Genomic DNA, 23,723 nt, shown 5'->3' on the forward strand with positions numbered 1-23,723 from the left:
CTGCTGCCCCCCCCCACCGCGCGGGGGGGGGGGGGGGAGGGGCGGGGAGTGAGCGTGCGGCCGGGTGGTGCTTAGTTGCCAGCTGGGGTTAAACCACGACAGCAGGTTATTCCCTGCAAAATGTAAAATTAACTTAATTGTTATCCAAAATTAAGTTCAAATATTCTTTACTTGCAGATAGACATGTTCACATCATGTTTGTATACCCAGATATGAAGTAGAATTGTGACATTCAGGACCCCACCAATTAATTTACTTTTTGTTAATTCCTGATCAGTGTTGTGTCTTCCCCATTTAGTCTGTAAAGTGCATACTGGTATTGCTCACCAAGCTGGCACTGATACCTATCACTCTGCTTTTCCCACTGATCTCCTTTCAGAGCTGCTAAGAGCATGGTGGTCATTTATGCATGGATTGGATGAAAATCACTTCAATGCAGACTGTTTATGTACATACCTAAATTCAGAAAACAGGTTTTGTACAACTATGACAGACTCTTCAAAACTTGAATTTCATTTACGGTCTGCATATGCTCACTTAAAAAATTACTAGTTACAGTCACTTAAAATATTACCAATTTCATTCAACTTGATTAATCATCTTCTGTAAAACAATGGATGACGTTTTTATTTCCACACTTCCGCTGACAATCTTTGATTCTAATTATTTCAATGCTCATTTTAAACCATTACTCAGGACTGCTTTAGAATAACAGTAAGATTCATTAATCTTGTGTTAAGGATACCACAACACCTCCTTCCACTAACCTACAGTGGTCCTCAGTAAAAGTCAGCATTTATCCGTGCTTACCATGCTTGAGTGTCATCTCAAGTACTGCTATTTCCTACTGTGGATACAGGGAAATAACATTGATGTTCAATGCCAATTTTGGTAAATTCTGACTGTAGTCCTGAAATAAAGGAGTGAGTAGACCTTAATGAATGACATGACTGGGTTTGCACAGATAAATCCTTTGCTTGAGATCAATTTAGCTGATTTATTTTGAAGTGAAAGGGTGGTCTGTGAAAGAAATGTTATTGTTCCATCAAGTCTATTTTATCCCTTTGGGAAATAAGTACATAGGTACTGTAGATTTTATTCCCACACCTATTAACATCATATTTGAAACTCTTGCAAATCAAAAGAAAAATCCTGTCTTCAGATTAGACAAGTCAATTAATTTTTGCCTGTTAAGAGCAGAATACAACCTGGAGGAACTTAGAGTTCACAGGAGGAACTTAGGGACACACGATCATGAGCACTAATTATCGCACCAAGACTGTAGATGAATGAATGTGGAGTGCCGCTTGATACTTTATGGTCTTTCTTTACTTTTTTTTGTGTTTTTTTTTTCCTCCAAATGGATGTTGGTTTTCAAGGAATGCAAAATACTGTATTTTTCTTTTTCCAAAAATGGTAGAAAAAGTGGTAAGAAATGAGATTAATGATGAACAGAATATTTTTAGTGCTCATTTACCCCACTCATAAACTGGGAATACATGAATATGAATACTAAGACAGTTCGAAAAGTAGTTTTCCCTGGGAATAAGGTGAAACTGTGTGTTGATGTAATGTGACTTCCTGTGCATTTATTGAGGGGTGAATGCCTGGTATTTACAATTGAAAGCTGCTGCTATGAGGTCACTAGCTAAAGTAGTGACAGGAGTGCAGAAGACAATTTTAAACAATTGAAATCTGTAAGAATTGATGGAGAGGTAGAAGTTATAAACCTGTCTTCATGTATTGTTTGCCTCACGCTTTCTCATACTGCTCACTGAATAATGAAAATGCTTGTTGACTCATTTGCTGAATTTTAAGAATGAAGCAAGTGTAATGGCACTGTTTGGCAGGCTGAAAAAATACTGTGCTTCAACACGCTTTTGAAAAACTCTAATATCATCAAGGCTTCATAGTGCCACTTTTCTATGGAAAAGGGTCACATGACACTTCTCTTGCAGGTGGATTTAGCAAAGCAGTCTGTCACTTCTGTGTTGGATTGAACCACTTTATAAATCTGGGAACTAACACATGTGGCTAGATCAGAGTTTGCAACTGAGGAAGGCCTGCAGTTACCTAACTAAAATCCACAGAAAATTTTGGTAATTCATTTTTCAAATAACTATACTTACTGTGTCTGTACCCTGTACAGAGGTATAAAATTTCTGTCTAATAAAGGAAAATCTATAAGAATCTCTCAGTTGCTGGCTTATGGCTTTATGAAGAACTTTAATGGTCCAGTAGTGTAATATAGTAGTATATTTGCTTAGCTTCCTGTATATTTTATTAGTGGAATAATTCTCTCTTTAAAATAGTCAGTTACATATTTTATGACATGTAGGGCATAATAGCTTTTAGCTATGTTTTATCAGACTCACCTAGAGAAAGTATCATCAAACTGGCTTTCTAAACTTCCCAGATGTAGTTGAAATACCTGATTTTGTCATTAGGAGTTGCATTTATAACTTTTCTCTCTTTGCAAAGCTCCCAGGAAGGATCCCAAAGGATCCCAGGATGGAGAGAGAAAACATAAGTAATTGTTAAAAAACACGTTACTGTTGCCTAGCTGTTATTGTTGTTGGGTTTTGTTGGCTTTATTTCTTTGTATTCTGGGGTACCTGCACTCGGCAAACTTCAGGGGCTGACTGTACGAAGTAGTTCAAGTATTGGTAACGTGAGATTCCTTGCACCAGAGAACTTATGTTCAAAGGCAGCGTGGTTACCACTGCTCATGTTGAACATAGCGTGGAATTTGACCTTTATGAAACAATTGCAAAGAGGCTTTGAAATCACTGTAATAATATCCATGGAAAACAGAGAGAAGCTGGGAAACAGGGAGGTTTTAGTGAGTATAGAAGAACAGCATGTTATACCATTACTTGTCCTATGTACCCTCTGTCCTCCTTCAATTCCAGAAAACATGTTACTACAATTCTGTGCTATTTCATTTTTCCCACCTGGCAACTCTCTTAGTAATATCCAAACCAGTTCTCTTTCCTTATAGCCACCTCATAATCTTTTGCTAGAGGGATCATCTGTGCTTATCTAATTCAAAGGAAGACCTGTGGCATCCGTTTATATGCAGTGTTGAAGACAGGATGTTGAGCAAGGAGGCCCTTGGATCTAACCCATTATGGCCTTTTTTTATGCTATATAACAGACTAAAATTTGCGTTCCTCCTATTGCTGGTTATCCTACAGGCATCTCTCCTACTGGCATGGAAGCATATTTTTTCAAGTATAGTGCAGCTTTCACTTCTTCATGGAGAAAACAGGTGTATTAAGAAGGATTTACTAGATTTCCTTGTGTTGCTGTCTAAGCTGCAGTTTTGGACCCTGGGAAGGCAAAGCCAAGGCTCATGCAGCAGGATTTCTCACAGGAAACTGTGCCTTTCAAGGTGCCATTGCAACCTAATAATCAAGATGAAGAAAAGATGCCTTTATTCTCTGATACCTACATCTCCTCAGGTCCATGCTCAAGGCCATATCCTCTCGAGGATGAGCAAATGAAGTGCTTTAAGCTAACATTGTATGTCAAATTTACTTTATTAAAAAGGAAGCTATGTTTTGGGGGCTATTTCAAAGGTAAATTAGTGTGAACTTGGGAAGGTTTTTTTCTGTACGTGCAATAATTCTTTAAGCTGCCCGGTTGCACACATTGCTGGTCTCTTTCAGCCAGCTGGTGGTTTCCCAGGCAGAGTCTGTCGCATGCATGCATCACGTGGATTTCTGATGCACTTGCAAATACTGTCATCCCTAGAGAGGCATGGTCCTTTTTGGGCTGAATGCTCAGTCATTGTGATGAGATGTTCTGCTTAGTAATTCAGGGCATAACGTAGACCTAGCTGTGGATCGTGCCATTCCACCTTTTTTTTTCATAAGTAATGGATGTGATATGTTTCACAATGATACGTTTCGTCTTGTGTTGTTGCTCTCAGATTGCACATGTGAGAACACAGCATCTAGAAAATGATTTACAAACACGGATGCAGTGTCTGATGGCACTTTATTTGTGAAGGAAAAGGCATATGTTTGCCTTGTGGTGTGTGCCTGTAGATCAAAATCCAATGCAAAGTGTACTGACTACATCAGTGATAGGCGTGTTACTTATCAAAAAAAAAAAAAAAGCAAAATGCTGAATGGTATATGGAGATAACATACAATTTATTGATTCTCTCTGTATGGTTTATGGCTATAATGGACTTTATGAAAACCCTAAGCCAGTCTATTTTATCTGTGTAAATAAATGACTGAGAACGTTGTTCTAAATTGGATAAGTGGAATGAGATGCATGCAAGGAGAAGACTGTACAAGTAATTATATGTATATGGTACATTTAAGCCCTTTTTAGCAAAGTTCAAATAAACTTCTTCATAGTGTCTGAAAATCAGAGATCTAATTTTGGTTTTAAATCTGTTGTCACAACTTTCCTTAGCTCTGCAGTAATTTGCATTTCAAGTATACTGGAATCTCTGAGCACCTCCTTTGTGTATTGTATAATTACTGATAATACCTGATTTCACAGTTATTTATAGCCTTGATGTATTACTTGACTGTTGTTAATATCTCATTTCCTATTCTGACCACCTTGAACAGCCTTCTACATGATACTTCCTAGAGTGTCTAGTCTTTTATCCTCTGCCTGTATCTTCTAATTTCTCTCTGGTTGTAATACCATCTCATATCTTTGCTTCAGACAGTATTTTTAATTTTGTATTGCAGGGTTCAACATGGATGCCAGGGAGTGTAGTAAGGCTAGTGCACAGACAGAAGATGGGGACCCTTAGAGTCCTAAAGAGGTGACTGAGAGGCCACAGTTCACATAGCTCCTGGTTCCAACAAGGTATAGGGCCACTTATATTCTGCCTAAGTTCAGGTTGCCTCCGAAAGGAGAACTCCATCCTCTTGCCAGTGGCACTCATTTCCACCTGGCCTTTTGTCCTGGCACTTAGTTTATGTGGCTGTTTAATGAACCAGACTGAGGAGTGATCCAGCTGCAAACTAATCTCATATTTCTTCTGGTTTGCTTTTTGGGTCGGTTCCCTAATCTGCTTTACGATGCAGCTGTAAGATGCAAGTGTCAGCTCAAACAAGGTGGAGGAAGAAATGACTGAGGTCAGGATGGAGGGCAGAAAGGACCACCTCTTCTGGCAGATGTCCTGATTTACGCTACAGGGTGAAGGTCCTGGGTTGCACACTCACTGAGAACTGGCAAATGGGAATTGCTGCCTTGCACGGGAGCAAGAGTCTGCCAAAAAGGTGATTGGCAACATCACTCATCTTTAAATGGCAGCAGCTTCTGGCTCCCTGTTCAGTTTCTATTGACAAGCTATGTCTTTAATACAGGAGACGTATGTGAAGTCTGGCACCCCAGCCTTAGAAAGTTGTTCATCCCAGCTGCAGAGCACCCAGTGGTACAAGTTACATAAAGGACTCTCTGTAATGTAAACTGGCATAATTAAATGCCTTATAGAAGGTAAGCATAATTACCCAAACCCCTAGGTAGAAGCACCCATAACATTTGCCAAACAAAAATTCAGATAATTGGAAGATCTGGCTTAGCACATTCTGAAATTGGCATGTCAGATCTAAAAAGATCTGATTTAGTCTTTCTAGCTCAGTGAGTTGGATTTCCAGTTGGGAGATTCATTTGGCAGGGCTTAGGTTTTAAACCAGATATATAAAAAACACCAAAGCCTTTGCCTCAGGGTCTGCCATGGGAGTTACATTCCTGGATAAATCACAATACCACCTGTACTGCCAACTGCGATGTGAAAGAGTTAAGCGAGGTTTTCTAAGCAACGAAAGGCACCTAACAAAAGTATAATACCTCTCTCCAGGCTACTTTACTTTTCCTAGACTGTCCCAGGCCTCTGAAGGGTGTATTTCAGACTGTGACTCAAAGTTACCCAGATCTAACTTACCTGAAACCCTAGGCAGGCAGGCAGGCAGACAATGTTACATAATGGACCATAAGTGATGTCTGAATTGGATAATAAATCCTAATCTGTTTATTAAAAATGGAGGCATATAGTTTTGACAAGAGAGAGTCTGAACTAAAGAGGGCTGTTGGAGGTGAAATGAAAGAACTGTGGTGAAGGGATGGTAAATAAAGTTTATGCTGTTGAATTGTGCTGATGATTTTGGCAAAGTTGATCATGGGAGACAGTGCAGAAGCTCAATTATTTGGCTCAATTATTGACGTTCTGTCAAAATTCACTCCCTTTTGTGATACTTACATTAGTTATCAGGCAAAAACTCAATGATAGTTAAGGGTAAATACACATCAGGAACTGAAGGGAAAAAGCTTTCCGGAAACATTGTAATTAAGTGCAAACTAGATACTTTTAATTTTAGCATGTTTACGTAAATCTATACATGTTAATGGACAGAAATGCATGTCTAAATACCCTGAAGTTTGCCCCAGAGCGATGTAGTAATTACCTGGTTATGAGTTGTGCATGTTAATTTTTGCAGGTGATTTATCTTGTTTATCTGGCTTTTAAAGACAGGATATTTTCCTTTTTTTTATTTTTACTTTTTAAATGCTCCTATTTTCACAATAGAGCACAGATAGCATATTTAACAGTGCATTCCTATAATTATGAGTGAAGGGGGGAAGCGCAGGCAAGAGTAGACAACAAGAAGCAAGAGCTGAAGGTGAGGTAGCTACTCAGTTAATCTGTGAGGAGGAGATAACGGGCAATAACATGAAGCCAGCACAGAGATGTGGCCAGAGTGGCAGGATACTTTTATCAGCATTGTTTCAAACCAGCTAGAACAGTAAGTATTAAAAAAGGAAAAGAAGCAATTACAGTAGCAAACCCTAATTGAATTTTGAAATACCTTTTAATAATGTGCAGTAAAGGAACTACATCTTTACCTAAGCAATTGGGGCATGTTCTGGATGTGTCCTGCTTACCTGCTTGAAGAGAAACACATATCCAATGACAAATTTTGGTTTATTTTGTAATCGAGAGTGCATGCTTATGAATTTGCAAATAAGACCTAGCATAGGGACTTTCAATGCTGTAAGTATTTTTGTTAGTGGGGCCTGGGCTAGGCACGAAACCCCTCCATTGTAAACGTCTTTGAGCGTCTGTTTTGTCTGAAAAGTAATCAAAGATACAGATTATATGAGCCTTCAATGTTCATTGTTATTTACCTCTGAAAGATTCAGTTGGTTTGCTTTGTGATTGCTTGTCTAAAGGAAATGATGCATTGTAATCAATTTACTGTGTGCAGTTTTAAATGTCAGGGACATCTTTGTTACTTAACTAGCAGACTCATGCAGTAAGGGATGATGCGGACTTTTTGAAGTAAGGCTATTTTAAGGATTAACTTCTAAGAGATTTCAGGTTCCGCATGTCTAAGTACAGTATATGCTTTCTTATTGTTTGCTTTTGTTTAATTTGAAGTCGAGCGGCATTTAAGGCAACAGCTAAGATGCATGCATTGAGGTATATTTTTGATATTTTATTTCATTCCAACACTATTTTTCTGATGATTCTTTTAAATGTGAGAAGTACACAAACTATTGACTGTGATCACTTTTGAGTATTGACACTGTGTTTGAAAGTTCTTGGGAAATAGTAAACGTTTCTTTATTATCAAAATATGTATTTGAGTGAAGAATTCAATTAAAAGAAGTACACAAACTATTGACTGTGATCACTTTTGAGTATTGACACTGTGTTTGAAAGTTCTTGGGAAATAGTAAACGTTTCTTTATTATCAAAATACGTATTTGAGTGTATAATTCAATTAAAATGTCATAATCATAAAATGTTTAAAGACGCAAACTGCTCTATGCGCTAATTTGAAAAAAAGAACTTTTAAAATGGAACTCCATGTAGCTTTTGTAGATACTTAGGCCTCTCTTCACTGTTGGTTGAGTTTATTTAAAGAGCTTTTCTAGTCACCTTTGAACCCAAATGATTTCTCCAGATGTACAGAAGTGAACAATGTAAAAATCTTGCTGCTTCAGCAGAACAGGATCCAGCTGGCAGGGAACTGGATCTGCAAGTCATTGGTTACAGCTGTGTTTCGATTTATGTGATGGTTGAAAAAATAAATTACTGGATTAAATGGCTAGAAAGAGGACTCTTTGTTTAGCCCTTGTGTGGGGACTGAAAGTGTTTATGGTGCTGTTTTCTACAGATCCTTTGCAAAGTAAACCGGACAAATAGACTTATTCAAAACTTCTCTGAAATGTTGCGCATTCAGCTTTATTTCTTTACAGAAGAAACTGTATGTTTTTGTGTAATGCTGTCAGCCAGCAACCATTTTTAAGGTTTCTTGGCCTTTGGGAGTGGCGGTAGCATTTTAGCAATGTCTTTTAGGCATTGCAGTTTATCACTGGAAGGCAGTTTCCTTTAGTTAAGGTTTTAAAATGCGTTTCTTGGCATGCACACAAATACATGTAGGGACTCTGTCAGACTCATAACTTTTTAATGGGTTTAATATTTCAGCTTTGTATACCACTTACCTTTTGCTCTACATAATAATGCTGATGTAATTGTAAATCGGGTACACAATAATTTACAGAGCAGGCACAATGAAATCAGAAACTAATGCCAAGTGTTTGGATTATCGTATATCTTATTTTAATGTTCTAACGATGTAGGTGAATAATTTCTTCAAGATGGTGATTATGTCTTATTACCTGATATCCTGATTCTGCAAAAATTTACATGCTTAATTTTACTGAACAGTTCCACTGTCTTTGCTAGGGCTGCATGGTGCGTAGAGCTCATCACAGCTTGTTGTGATGAAATGTGTTAATTTTTTTTAAATTCTTTAGAAGAGTATGAAATCCCATGAGCTGCCTTTTCTACTGAAGGTAGCTTGACTTGAAGGAGTTGAGACATAACTTCTTGCAGTGAAGTCCCGACTCCACTGAAGTCACCGGGCATTTTGCCACTGACTTCTCTTAGGCTACAGTTTCACCTTTAGAAGTGCATTTTAATGCTTTTACTTATAACAAACATCACAAGACCCACAAGTGATTTCTCTTAAGTAGTGCAACTGCTTGTGAAGTGATAGGCTACCAAATGTGAACAATAGATTTGATATTAGACCAACACTAGTTTTAAAGGCTTCTTGCAGATGCTATGGAAAGATAAATAATAGCATATAACTTTCAGTCACGACAGACAGTAAGCATATAGTGCATTTTTTAAAGCTTTAGCTGGCTTTCAGCATAATAGTTTGCAAAGCCAGGAGCTTTTCAGCACTTATACCTGTTTATTCAACAATATTTCCTAGCAATTATTTTAGGCTGACCATTTAGTTTCATTTTACAGTCATAAAGCAGTCAGTAGCTGTAGCCGGGTATCAGTTACATTCTATTTATTAAAACATTTCTAAAACAGTGTATAAACGTGGAAAATCATGGTTGTGATTAGATCATATTCGTTGTCCTATCAAGATCTAATTGCTTTTCTAAAAACAGTTTGCACAAATATTTTTCAAAGGATTGCCTTTATAAAATCCTACAAAACACTGACCAAGGAGAGATAAATACCAGAACAGGAGTTCTTTTTCAAGGCAAAAATGAAATCAAACAAGTTGGCCAAGTTCCATCATAAGCCACCTTCAGAAATACCAGAGAGAGGCTTAAAATATTTTAAATAGAATGTTTCCCCTCCCCCCTTTTTTATTGTTGTCCCTGAGCAGCATTATTACATTAAGAGCCATGCGACAGAAAGTCATGGTGATGCAGAATAAATAACCATAATGTATCAAAAGCAGACAAAGGTGTGATTGATCTGTCTGGAATTGGCAGACTCTTTCGCTGTGTCAGGCTGTTTCTTTGATCAATGAAGGTATAGCCTCTGACCCTTAAAAAAAATCAATGAGATTGATTGAAAGGAGAGAGAGAACTATGAGAATGCAGGATAGCTTTAACCTTCACTGTCTAGAAAATTTAAAATATTCAGGCTTTGCAGGCATTGAACATGCTATTTTGTATTTTCTTATTAAAATGCTTTGCTTTTCCCAGCCTACTTTTGAAACCTCTTAAAACAAGGCTGTAGAAATGGTGTGTCCGAATGTTTCTCACAAATGTTTATCTTCAAATCACATTGTTAAGAAAATAGGAGGGTTTTTTTCTATAGCAGAATTCTGTACATTCTGTTACTGTTTACGGTATGTACAGAATGCCTTTAATTTCCTTTTATAAACTCTGAATCTTATTTGACATATACGTATCCAAGAATCGGTGCTCAGAAAAATAGTTCGGATCATTTCTGAGACACTATCCATCCGAATAAAGTTACCTGAATTGCCCTATTTGCAGGATCGGGCCCACGGATGATTGCAATAATAGTGTGAAACCAGCATGGAGGGGTGCCTTCTGGGAATAAACAAGATATTTTGGCCATCTTGTTCCACGTAATCTTACGTTTTTGTTGATTTTTTATATATATCTCTCTCTATATACATGTATACCTAATTAGTAGGAACAGAGTAAAAATGTCATACTGGAAAATTTATGAAGCGGGATTTTTAAAATAGTGCTTGGCACTTTATGTCTTTCTTATTGAACAGACTGCAAATGCAAACTTGACTGTTTAGTCAAAACCAGTTTTATGAACAGTTGGAATTTCATTTTAGTACCAGGCCCTTTCTTCACATTGTGCTGATAATGTATTAAGCAGTAACACAAAGCAATTAGTGAAGTAAGTATAAAAAGTGTTCATAAATAGAAGAGTTGATTCATTCATTCATTATTTCATGCTTTTGAAGCTCAAGAAAACATAGGTCAAAAAAGAATAAATATCATAGTGGTTAGTTTTCACAAATAATTACTTTTTAATTGAAAATGTCAGTGAAATCAAGGTCTATTGAATAGTATTCATATACTTTCAAAGTAATTCAGACTGCAATAATTTCTGCTGTCATATGTCTGTGTTTTAATAAAGGGCAGGTAAATTGACAAGTCAGCAAGGAGATGGTATAATAGCATTTCTCGAGCAAGAAGGAGCTTGCATAGGGAGAGAACGATATTGCTGTTTCTCTGTATTTTTATTTGTGTGATTTCCTTTCTGTAATAGATTGTGTAGGCTATATGCATTTTTAATACCTCATGATCAGGTGGGAATTTCAGCTAAGTTACAAAAGGCACTGTTACTAAAAAATAAGGCAAATCTGGGAGTAGCGTTTCTAAACAAGAAATTAAGAGGGTAGATTTTTGTGATAGATCTGGGACTAGATAGCTGTGGGATTTTTCTGAGGTCTTTATCCCCCTGCTGTTCATCAGAGAGGTGAGAAGATATCATGGACAATCGTACAAAACTATGGCATATGCTTAGACACAGGTCACTCTAACAGTCTCATTCTTCTAAGTCGTTTAAATGCTACATTAAAGGAAGCTAAACCTTTTATTTTAATGGATATCCCTTTCATGTGCACTATGATGAAGAAACTTTTGCTCCTAGAAAAAGAAGAGGGATGAGGGTGTTACCTCCCAGTCGGAGCACACTGAGAATATGAAGATGAGAACTGTAAAATCAGAGTAACGTTTGATATTCGTGCATTTCTCCCTTCGTGTTAGACACGTTCTGATTTTGCTCCAATAGTATCTAATTCTTGTCATCACATTCTCGTAACATTATTATTTGTTATTCCAGAGAATCCTTGTCTTTCACACAAAGTTTGTATTAATATTGTGAATTACCTTACTCTTGCTGTCTAAGAAACAAAAGGCTTATCCTGTCTTTGAATGGGTTTTGATATCTGACATCCAAGTCCAACCTCACCTCTCCTCCCTCTCTGTCCATAAGTAATAATCCAGGAAATGCCTTTTTTTTTTCTTTTTTTTTTTTGGGGTGTTTTCAGCAATGGCTGCTACTTGATATCTGACATCCAAGTCCAACCTCACCTCTCCTCCCTCTCTGTCCATAAGTAATAATCCAGGAAATGCCTTTTTTTTTTCTTTTTTTTTTTGGGGGTGGTTTCAGCAATGGCTGCTACTCTCATTCTGTTCTTCATGTACACAAACTGCATCTTTCTAGTGTGGATGTGAATGCTGTCCCCTTGTGGATGATGCTTACAGTCTTAACCGCTGCCTGCAAAACTGAGCAGTACCCTTCATCCAGTTTAAGGTGGTGTCTGGTGCATTGCATTCATTTAGCATTACTAAAGGACAGAATTAAGGTTCTTTTTGTATCTCATCCCACTGTCAGCTAAATCTTTCCCAGAAAAGAAGCAAAGCTGAGGTCATTTTTTTCCATCTGTGAGAGGTCAGTTACTGCAACAAAGTCGCTCCTGGCTGAGGTATAAGCCTGTTAAAAAGCGCCTATGCTAGCAGCTGAATAATTTTCTAGACCAATTTTTTACATTTCTACTAATGAAAACAGCTGGGTCATTAAATCCAGCAATCGATCTCCAATTATAACCTGTCTTGGATAGCACGGCACCCTGCCCTGGCAGGTGCCCTCCCTGCAGCCAGACCCCTGGCCTCAGCCTCTGCTTTGAAACACCTATTTGCTGCCCCTGTCCCATATCCACTCCTAGCACCTCTAGGAGCACAAATTCCTCCCCAGAATATCATTGTCGTGGCACGGGGGCTAATTCTGCTATTCGACATTCACAGGGCTGCGGGGACTAAAGCTGTGCGTTCAGTCTCTCCAGCTGAAAAGCAGATCTATGGTTACAAAAGGTGTGGTTCTGCCTGGAAACAGAGGCAGTGTGTACAGACAGTGATGTAACTGTAAATGTAATGGGGTTTTCTTTCACTATTATTATTTGAGTCTATCAGCAGAATAAATCAAATTTAAATCCAAAATTCTGGATACTTGCTGCCTGGATACTTTCTTTCCTTCTGAGAAACTGAGAGAAGGATATGTGACGATTGCTTGAGCATTTTTGTGAAAACCTTTTTGATCTTTTCAGGACCTGCACAGGAGTAAAAACAAGTTAAATGGATGACATTTAGTCTTCATACAGCGCGTAGTAATTACAGGCAAGATTTTAAAGTGGCTCTGCTCGTATTCAAACTGGATGGTCCTTTTCTCCTTGCATCACATGGGGATTTACTGTACTGTGGATGCAAAATGTAAATGATTGGGCAATTCTGTGAAATTCAGACATGCCTACGAAAATGTCTTTCCAACTTTTTCACACTTACCCTCAAACTGAAAATGGATTTTCCTAGTGGTTGATTAACCAGAAATGAGTTGTTCCTAACTAGGTTGAGGGGAGAGGAGTTCTATAATATTGGATTAGTGAAAGGAATGAACGGCTTCAGTTTAATTCAACTAGTCTTCTATTTTTAATCTCCAAGGAAACAGCTGAGTTGAATGTTAATTAAACAGCAGTCTTTGATCCACCCAGCCACTCCCGGAGGCATAATAATAATATATAAGCGCACACACAGCAAATATATAATAGGTACATTTAAAGGAGTGCATCTAACCTTGCCATATTCACATTTAAAATGTTTCTTGCTGACCCATTCTCATATTATTTAAATAGGGAAAGGGAAAAAGAGGGGAAAATGCTAAGTTAAACTTTGATGATCTGAAAGGTAGGGCAGCAGAGCAAGCGTGAGTTCCTATTTTGAGGATGTATAAGGGTTAATGATTAGAAGAGTGGAATCAGGAAAGACCTTAAGCCCAGATCTATGACACTGGTAATTGAGCTGATTGATTACGACATCTCGTTTCAGACGACTATTGATTTAATCTAGTCTGCAGTCCCATTGGCCCCAGAGGTGCTCCTGAGTGAGGCTCAGCACTTGAACCTGGGTACTCTTTCCTACTCGCCGTCTGGATATAAATTTCCAGAATCTGCAGCCATTTATAATTTTCACTCATTGTTATGCTTTTATTCAAAAGCTTCTAATTTCAGCAGGCTAATGTTTTTAACCGTTGAGGGGGGCAGACGCAGGGAAAATGAGATGGCACAGATTGAAAAGGGTGGGTTTTTTAGGAAAAAAAAAATGCAAGACAGAGAGCTGGGGCTATGTGGCTAGTATTTGCATCTGTTGTTTCTGATTCGCAGAGCTAGCAAAGGCTGCTTTTGGAGGCAGTCCACAAAGCTGGGCTATCAGTAGGCAGTTTGCTGTACGCGCACGTTCAATTATTAAAATACTAGACTTTTTTTCTGTCTGATAGCCATAGCGAGGTCATGACATTAATTTATCCAGCGTATTGTGGGTAACTATACAGAAAAAAAGCATAAAGGGCACAGATGCTGGAGCAGCAAAAAATGGATGGGTCTGAGCAAAAGGAGATTAAGAGGTGGTGACCAATCTAATGTACGTATAGCAGTAAGAAGCCGGCATCCGTCACAGACTATTGATGGCAATAAGTATTTTAAGCCATGCTGTGCATGTGTTAATTTTTTTTTATACCTCAGTAAATGCTAAGCTGAATGCTGTAATCCTGTATTTTTTCAGTTTCCCAAATCTGATTTCGGTCTTGTTTTTGTTGTCTCGTGCTTGGCGTTCTCCGCTCGCTCTCTGTCTCTGTCTGTGGGTGTGTGTCTGTCTCCGTCTCTCCCTTTCTCCGAGATTACAAACTTAACTGTTTCCTAATTGTCTACTTTCCTCCGTCCTTCACCTAAGAAATTAATTACCATCACGGCGACCGATCATAAGCACGTACGAACTGGGCTTAGGGCGTGTACCCTGGTGTTTTGGCTTCGTTTCTTTACTTCGGGGCTGCGCGGTGTTTTCTTTTGGACCTTTCCTGCGAGCGGATGCCCTTCACGTTTGCTGCCGCCGTCAGGTTGCCAAATGGCTACCTGAGCCGGTACTGCGGTGTAGCACTGCATCCTGGGACCTGCCTGCCCAGCTACGCCGAGAGTTTCTACGGCACCAGGCAGCTTTGAGAATTGGCTGGCGAGTTGCGTTACACCTGTCCCCCCCTCTGGTAAATAATTTTTATACCGCGATTCACAGTGGTGTGGTATTGTCTGGAAAAATAATTCCCAAATACTGTTGGCGTAAAAAGGGAAAAGCCGAAAGATTGTCAACACCGTAAGTCATTAAAGTCCCTTGACTTAAGAACAAAGGAACAAGGTAAAAATGCACACAATAATTATGCTGTGTGGATTTTCATAGCCTGTCAGACAACTTGTGCCTGTGTTTCAGTTAACAGCCTTTGTGCTTTGTTTTGTGTTGTGTATTTTATATACGCGTCTTGAGTTTCTCTGTGTGTGTATGTGTGTATTCGATGTACGTGTATGTGCGCAGACTGCTCTACCAACACGGAGCAAATACCACGCAGATAAATACACAAGCGTAGCTCAAACATGCATTTTCAATACTCGGTGTGGTGGTGCGGGTGTATTGCCATTGTTCTCTCACAGTGCTCCCTCTGACGCAAGCAGCTTCTATTTTTTATTTTATTTTTAATTAAGAAGTCTAAAATTTAACAAAAAAAAAGAAAAAAATTACTTAGCCCAGTTAAATACCGATTGAAGTCCAGAAACTCACGATTTCAGCACAGTGAATGGTTATTCAGACCCTGGCAGTGTTTTGGCTATGAGACAATTCCTACTCATAAAGAGCACAATGAGTAGGGGGGGAGGAAGATAGCATTAATTTTGAGGAAGATTAATATTAGTCTTTTTAATTTGCATTATTTTCTGAAGAAATGAATCTTTGTAGCTTTTGAGAGCTAGTGTGTCCTTCCCACCGGTATTTATTTGAGCAAAGGAAAAAATGAAGAAGGCGTAGAATAAACTCCTAAGACTGTTCAAGAATTACTGGCATTATTTCTCTCTACATCACGTGTGAGCCTGGGTTGCCTGCTATTCCTGAGACAGAGGATCGAGGATGAAAGTCTGTGTGTCAGAGCCTGTTTTCACAACTGCATTTGGAGATCTGTCTTATTGATTAGGAAAAAAAGGGGGTGGGAATAGGAGTGTGAGGTGAGGGGAGGACCAACTGACTACTGGCTTATTGCAGCTCAAGACATTTTCTTCCGGAAAGATGTCAAACAACTGAGACACAGCAACAGAGGAAGTAGAAAGGTGGAAAAATAAGAAGAGGGACCCTTTGGAAGAAATGAAGGCATTCCTTATGAGAGCCTTGAGGCTTTTTTTTCTTCTAACATCTGACCCACAAGGGCTAGAGTGACAGCGTCATGCAAATGCTGCAGTCCAGCAGGTCTGAGAGAGGGTGGATGCTAGAGAGTGAGTTAATGTTAATGATGAGTGCAGTGAAAATACCAGCCGATACCACCCCCTCCACACACAACTGCTCTGAGTCAGCATCCGCTGCTTTGCCTTGCCTTTTTGTGCGTGTGTGTGTGTGTGTGTATGCGCGCGCATGTGTATGTGTGTGTGTGTGTGCGTGTGTGTGCTCGTGACTGTGTGTGTGCATGGAAGGTAAAGCCAGTCAGTCAGTGAGAAGCAAAGGTACGTTTGAGAGCAACTAAAATCTGACTGATTTCCATCTTCAGAGCATCAGATGTATTCCCTAAAGAGGATGGGTCTATGCGATGGGGGTGGTATAATTATGTTAATGTCATATTTATAGAGGGGAGAGATATTTCATTCTAATTATTGATTTGAAAGCTGTGGTCAAAATTGTTTGTTAAATCATGATCAGCTTTAAAAACAGAAATTGAATGAAATCTAGGGACTGCTATACATATATCTCTCTCATATATATATTTTGTTTCGTTTAACATTTTTGTGCATATATCTCTCTCATATATATATTTTGTTTCGTTTAACTATTTTGTGTCTGAGGCATAACTGAACTGATTGAGCACAGTGACAAAGAAACGGCTCTTATATAATGTTGCATTATATCATCAGCTGAAATAATATAATCCAAAATGTTCTGAAATCTGAAGTATCTATCTGGAGGGGAGGGTGAAGGGTGAGGGTGGGGGGCACTGGCAAATCTTTTCTTCAGCAGAGCGCTCTGTACAGCTTTCTTGTAAATGGATGATTCACCTGTTCGACCAGCAGAGATTCTAATTCTTCCCCCCCTCTTCTCTTTTTTTCCTTTTTAAAGCTGAACGGCTTCCCGAAGAGCACTGAGTTTTCTATGCCAGATTCTGCTCCAGTGGCTAGGACCTTTATGGCTGCGGTTTCTTTTTTTTTTTTTTGTGCGTTGGGGTGAGTGGGGGGGAAAAAAAAAAAAAAAGCCACCGTGGATCCCATCCCTAAAGTAGAAATTTTCTTTTTCATTCTGCAAACAAGGCTAAAGATCGGAGGAGAATGAATGCGAAAGTAATTCAGGATTGTGGTCGTGCCATTAAAAGTGTTCGGCTTCAGAACGAAATTATTTGGGAAGTCCGAGCATTTCTTCTTACTGTATCGACAGTATTTGAAAGTTATGTGTGCTTTGAGTAATCTGGTTCAAGTGACAACAATCTCTGCATGTCAATGTTTTCTACAGCTTATGGAGCGAAAGCTAGTTTTGCCACTGGGAAGGAAGAAGCTTTTGCTAGCAGTCTGTAGAAGGATTAAATGTTGAACGTGGGGAAGAGGCAAAAAGTGAATACACGCCCAAAGGGTTATCCTTGCATCGTGAATGGGTTTAAAGTACTCTGTAACCCAGGGCCCACCTGAACAGTAGGACTAAAAGTATAATGGGGAAATATTTCAATTAGAAACCCCTTAACAAGCATTTAATCCTTCTTTCAGGCATTAAGGGAAATAGAATAAAATTGTTACTGTACAAATCTGCTGGAAGCAGATTTTAACCCATTTTTAGACGCTTCCCTCTGATGCATTATAATATGGCTACTTGCGAGACGAGGCAGTGAGGGGTTTTTTCCTGTGTTCTTTGTTTTTTCTTTTCAAAAGTTAAGGACTATACTCTAAGAAAAGTCTGTTCAGTCAGCTGATACATTGTTTGAATGTATGTATGTGTCTTGCCTGCTTATTTGATCTTTTCTGCCCCCTACTTGAAACTGTGGTTTGTTTATTTGGGGGGAAGGAGGGATTGCTGATTTGGGGGTGACATTGGTTTTTGGGTTTATTTTGGTTTTGTTTTTGTTTTTAACAATAGCAGTGAAAGTTTTACTGACAACGATTATGACTACTAAGCAATTCAGTTTATTGGAAGACGAATTCTACTGGATCATATCGGACTTTTCCTAGTCCCTGAGACCCTAACTTGTGAGGTTTTTTAGCAACAATCACAAGTCAGGCTCTTGGGACCTAGGCGGAGGGGAACCAGCAGCTTTGGACTGTGATTGTTTCTCCGCAGAATTTAGAGAACCAAAGGAGCTTTCCTTGTCTGGAAGGGGAAAAAGGAAAATATACCTATTTCAAATGTTAAGCAGCAGAACTGTTCCTAAAAGAAAAAAAGCTGTCATCCATTGTGCAACATTAGGATGTTACATGTTTGTATGTTTAGAAAATTGGACTAGATGCCATGTAACATTTAGAATTAAAATTTGAACTGAATGCCAGTTTACACCTCAAAAAAAAAAAAAAATCAAAACAGATACTAAAATATACAAAAGGCTTTCAACCATAATATTATTATTATTATTATTATTATTATTATTATGTTATTATTATTAATTTAATTACCACAAGGATATTTTCAGCTGTATTGTTACAGCATTAATTAACATTTAAAACATAAAGCATAAACACTGATGTTTGAGGCCTAGAAAACATTCATTCTGTTGTTGTTTGAATAATGATTTCAAACTACAGGAAAACTGTTGCTTAGCTTTTCCTGTAACACAGGACAAAGATTATTTTGTAGTTAGTTGCCATCATTTTTCTTTGCCTAAGTGAGAACACAATATGGCATTTAAAATAATCTCTCGTTTAATTTACATTTTAATCTGATAGAGAATATTGGTGTAAAAATCATACTACAGCATTAAAATCACTTTGCACACAGAATCACATTTCTTGTACCTGTTCAATTTAAACTGAGCCGGCAATACTCTAAGCACCGGACTCAACTTCTAGCCTCTCCATCACTTTTTGCATTTTTTTCCCCCCTCTGACAAAAAACAGTGAGCTTTAGGTTGTCCCTCATGTGTTAAGTACTTCACTGACTTTGCGTAAGAAGATTCACAAGCACACAAGTTATTCTGCACTGTTCATTAGTCTTGAACGTCTGATCTACAACACGCAATTTGATTTGTATTTCTTAATATTTTATAAGCAGGTTAGTTCTGAGTCATTTTTCTCTGTTTCCTGTGTCGAACCCAAGATGCTGCAGGACCTTGTTGATACATCAGGCTTCACTGAGACAAAGGCTTCACACAGATCAGGCATCTAAACTATTTGTTCATTTCAGAAGTGGTATTTTGGCTGCAGTATATTTTTTTCTACTTGTGTGGGAGGAATTGTGTTTTATTGTAAACAACACTATTGTTAAAATAAATTGTTCTTATCTGTTAGTATGATACTTTTTCTTGTTGTCTTGTTTTCTTAAAAGTTAGAAACTATGCACTGTATGTAGTTTTCAAGTTGCTCAAGATATAATTAGTCTTTAAATAGTCATAAAAATATTGCCTTAGTAATTACAATGATGATACAGTTCCTGTAAATATGCAATTCTTTTCTTCGTAAACTGTCAATCCCACATGCTAAGAACACTCAAAAGAGCTACTTGCAAACATTCAGACACAGAGGTGATTTCTTTAACACAGATGTGTTATTCAACATTGACTTCTATTTAGGCAGTATTAGAAAAGTAAATCTGAGTCTGTATAGAAAAGACGAACGTACCCAGCTAGGTGCTACACTCATGAAGCACTTCGGTAGCAACTGACATGTGTTATGGACAATAGTTTTCAGTACTGAAAACAGTCTATTTAAGATGCTGATCAGGTGAACAGGTGTTCTGTTCATTCAAGCTATATAATGAGATAAAACTATATTGTGTGTCGGTATATACATGTCAATATACAATTTAAATTATGCATAGTATTTATCAAAATAAAAATCCTTATAGATTTAGTCAGATATACGATGCACACGTCTGTACATATTAAAGATTTTCATCGCATTTATTTCTGAATCAGCAAAATTTACTTGAATGTGGATGGTTCACATTCAGGACTCTGAATTCATTTTGCATTTAATGCTGTACGTACAATGAAGGTGAAACTGTCGTGTGAAACATCTGTCTCTGTCAGTCTGAAGATTTCAAGTATGCTCTGCTCTGCAGTGAGAGTGGGAAGAAAACGAATCATTAGAAACCCCTACCTGGCTTATTTGGTGCTACAGCAAAAGCCATAAATATGCAGTACTGCCTCTGCACTACTGCTTGAATTGGGACAACTCCAGTGGCTCTTCTCTTGCCCATCGTACTCACTGCTGCCCCTTGCCATAGAGATGAAAAAGTTGATACACTGCCTTCCTTTTTCCCTCCTCCCTCTTCTTCCCCAGTTTCAACACAGCAACAACCAACCTCTGGTACACATTGAACTCCTTGTGGTAGGGCAGAGGCGGATGGAGGGGAGGGAGAATCCTGGTCTTCACTCGGGCAGAATTCCCACCAAGATCAACAAGATGTTTCCCTGTCCTGGGACTACAAGACAATGCCTACAGACACCATGCAGAAAGCAGTCTTATTTACACATTGACAGTATATGAAAGCTGTCTCTATTAGCACAAATAAATAGAAAGCGTCATCTTCGGTATGCTATGCTTAGATATATGTACAGAATTTCAATATATTCTCATTTCTATATGACTTTATGATGTTTCAGTCCAAAATGTTTTTAAACGCTATTTAATATGTGACTTCGGAGTAATAAGCTTGTGCTACAACAAAAACAAAAAACCAAAACACAAGCTCTTGCAAAGGGGGAGGAAGAGAGAGAGAGAATGAAAATGATGTGTGGTGCATACAAAAAAGGAATGATATTAACAATTCGATGAATTCCTAGTTGGTAGACCAGACTGAGCCAGACGCATATATTAACGGCTGTCTGCTGCTGATGTGAGCCTGCTCAATGCGGTGGAAATGAAGGATCACCTAGTCTCTGACACCAGCTTATTTGTACGTTTTAATTTTAAAAAGGAAAATCACTGTTTTACACAAACATCTTAACCCCTGCATGATTTTCTTTCTTTTTTCCTCACTCATATTGTTTGCTAATTTATTGTCAACTTAAAGTGCTGTTTAGCTACAGCCCAACAAAACATCAGTCAAAAAGCAGAGGGAAGTATTAGCTTCTCTTTTGTCTGCCATGTACAATTGGGTTATTATTATGATAATTGTCTACTTTAATTTTTAGTCTTCATGGGAGATGCAACAATTTTCCAGAGCTTCATTTTTGAAGCATTTTAAGTTTCAGCAAGATACCATTTCATTTTAAACCTAAATCCAAAAAAATGCTTATAGCTCAAGCTGGGGTGATTTATCAATTATTTTCATTAACCTGAAAGTCTTTAGCACCTTAATATAATATTACATATATGGGACAGGATTTTTTTTCAAACCATATAAACACTAGGATCCATTAATACAGTGCTGAAGAATTTTACATGAGTCAGGGGAATTCCAATCCAAGTTAATTACTGTTGGAATTAGAGGAAAGAATATTTTACTCGAAGTTGTATAACAAGAATCTACAATTATCACATTTCAGGGCATTGCTCCATTCATTTGATGAAAAATGTCAATGAAGTTTAACAGAAGATGTTATGCATTTCCATGGGTAATGAAAATCGGCACATTCACGATTAGCTAACACAACATTTTCAGTGTGTTAATATGCAGTGCAGCAAAAATTTCTGTAGGCAGTAAATGTAACCATCATTTTGATTTGCCCATATGATGATTATGCTCAATTCCTGACTGGGTACTTAATTTCACACTGAAAAGCAGTCATCTCCTCTTAGGAACTGGCTGTAGCCTACAAAAAAAAACCAAAACAAACCACCAGAAAGACCGCCTGCTGCCTGAGGTCTATAGCTAGCTAGGTAGTCAGATAGATACATGTAACAGAAAAAAAAATCTGTGATCTTATAAAAATGCCAGCTGAAACTGTATCACTCAATTAAAAGTAGATTTATTTTTTTATGTTCATTTAAAGTATTTTTGTCCAAACAATGTGTCTGAGACATTCATCACCTTGTTAAATTTTCTCATTGTTTGATGATTACAATAGGCATCTTCAGAGTTTGTTGGATGCTGCGTCGTTCCATTCCTCGGCAACACTAGAGTTATTCTTACCTGGTGAGTTATATTCTGACCAGAATCTAGCTATATTAATTTGTGTGCAAAGCTATGTTTTACTTGCAGTGCCTGAGTAGCAACAAGTGGATGGACTATGGAAGCCTTAGAGAGTAAGTGAACATAAGATTATTAAGATCAACACTGATAAAATTATTTCATCTTTATAAACATCTTTAACCTATTAAGTAGGATTTAAAATTAATCACAGAATCATCCAGTCAATTATAGACTAAAGTTTATCTGATAGGCTTTCAGGATGGCAATCTTTACTCCTGTTCCTGCTTATTTAGGAGTTAAGGATTAGTCGTAATTGTACGATAAACTAGACACAGTAATGATAGTTTGAACAATATGAGTATCCTATAGGGAAAAAGGCAGATAATATTCTGTACTTTTCTTCTACTTCTGTTAGCTGTCACAGTGGGGCTGTGATTCTCTACAAGGAACATATTTATTTAATTAAATGGCCAAGCAAATCAACAATGTTGTGCTGAGTAGTTTAGGGCTGGTAATTTTGGTTTTGGTTTTGGGTGGTTTTCTTCCACCGCCACCCCCTCCAAACTCTTTTCTTGGCTGTATGCGTGTCATGCATGGGAAGGTATGAAGGAAAAACAGCTATTCAGCAGAGACACGTCCCACCCCTTTAATTAAGCTTTTCCTGGACTATGTAAAAACACTGGTGATGTGTAAATCCCATTTGTGGGGTTTTTTTTATTTTAACAGATTCCTCAGTATTATATTAAGATACCTCAGTGATGAAATACATATGAAAATAGTTGCACTAGTAAGTCACTGGATACTGAAAGGGTTGGATGGCATTGGCACAGAGCCAACTGGAAGACTTTTTTTTTCATTTAATTCCTTTCACCTAGTAGGCTCCTCAAGCATTAGGCAGAACCCAGTATGTGGCTAAGTTATTGCTCTAGTGTTCATCACACAAAAAGCACAGTCTTAGCATTTGTAAATTTTCTTCAGGGAGGTTTCTAATCTAGACAGCAATTGCATTTGGGGATTACACCACAGTCTGTTCCCCACCACCTCCCCCTCTAACATGTAGCCCTTTCAACTTCTTCAAAGAAGTGGGGAAAAGTAGGTTCTTTTATTAATAGCAGAAAACAAACCGACTGCTGGACTTCCGTGGCAGAGCTCACATAATGCGGCAGGGTGGGAACTGTAACAAAGAATGCTTGAATGCACTAAACGTATAGTGAAACCCCATTTACATTCACTGATGGAGCTTAAAGTACAATAAGTGAGAAGTTTAAAGTAGAAATAAGCAGGGCCATGAAAAGACTTCAGTGAAGGTAAATACTTCTCGAAAAGTTTAGCACAGGATTTAATTTCAGACTCAAGTCTTTCCTAGCAGAATGCATTTCTTCATAATTCATCCCTTTGCTCAAAGCATCTCCATCAGATGAAGGTAAATCAGATGAAGAGACTATCTTCAATGCATAAAGAAGTAGATTCTGTTTATCCGATTTGTACACTGATTTTCATACAAGTGAGACAGTTAGCAGTGGAAAAGTCTTCACGGTTCACTGTCTGTTCCTCTGCACTCTCTCTCCTCTGCAAACTGCCTTTGATGTGAAAGAAAC

General features: G+C 38.1%; 1 long non-coding RNA gene across 1 annotated transcript in view; it reads left to right on the top strand.

The window, feature by feature from the left end:
• Positions 1 to 17,863, top strand: part of LOC103901943 — a 104,845-nt gene extending 86,982 nt beyond the window's left edge. The window contains exon 5 of the long non-coding RNA XR_657758.2: positions 16,975 to 17,863. This is a non-coding gene — a long non-coding RNA (uncharacterized LOC103901943). The remainder of the gene's footprint in view (positions 1 to 16,974) is intronic.
• Positions 17,864 to 23,723: the final 5,860 nt, after the last annotated feature.

The sequence above is a fragment of the Aptenodytes forsteri genome, unplaced genomic scaffold, assembly GCF_000699145.1.
Source record: "Aptenodytes forsteri isolate BGI_AS27 unplaced genomic scaffold, ASM69914v1 Scaffold2, whole genome shotgun sequence".
Classification (NCBI taxonomy): Eukaryota; Metazoa; Chordata; class Aves; order Sphenisciformes; family Spheniscidae; genus Aptenodytes; species Aptenodytes forsteri.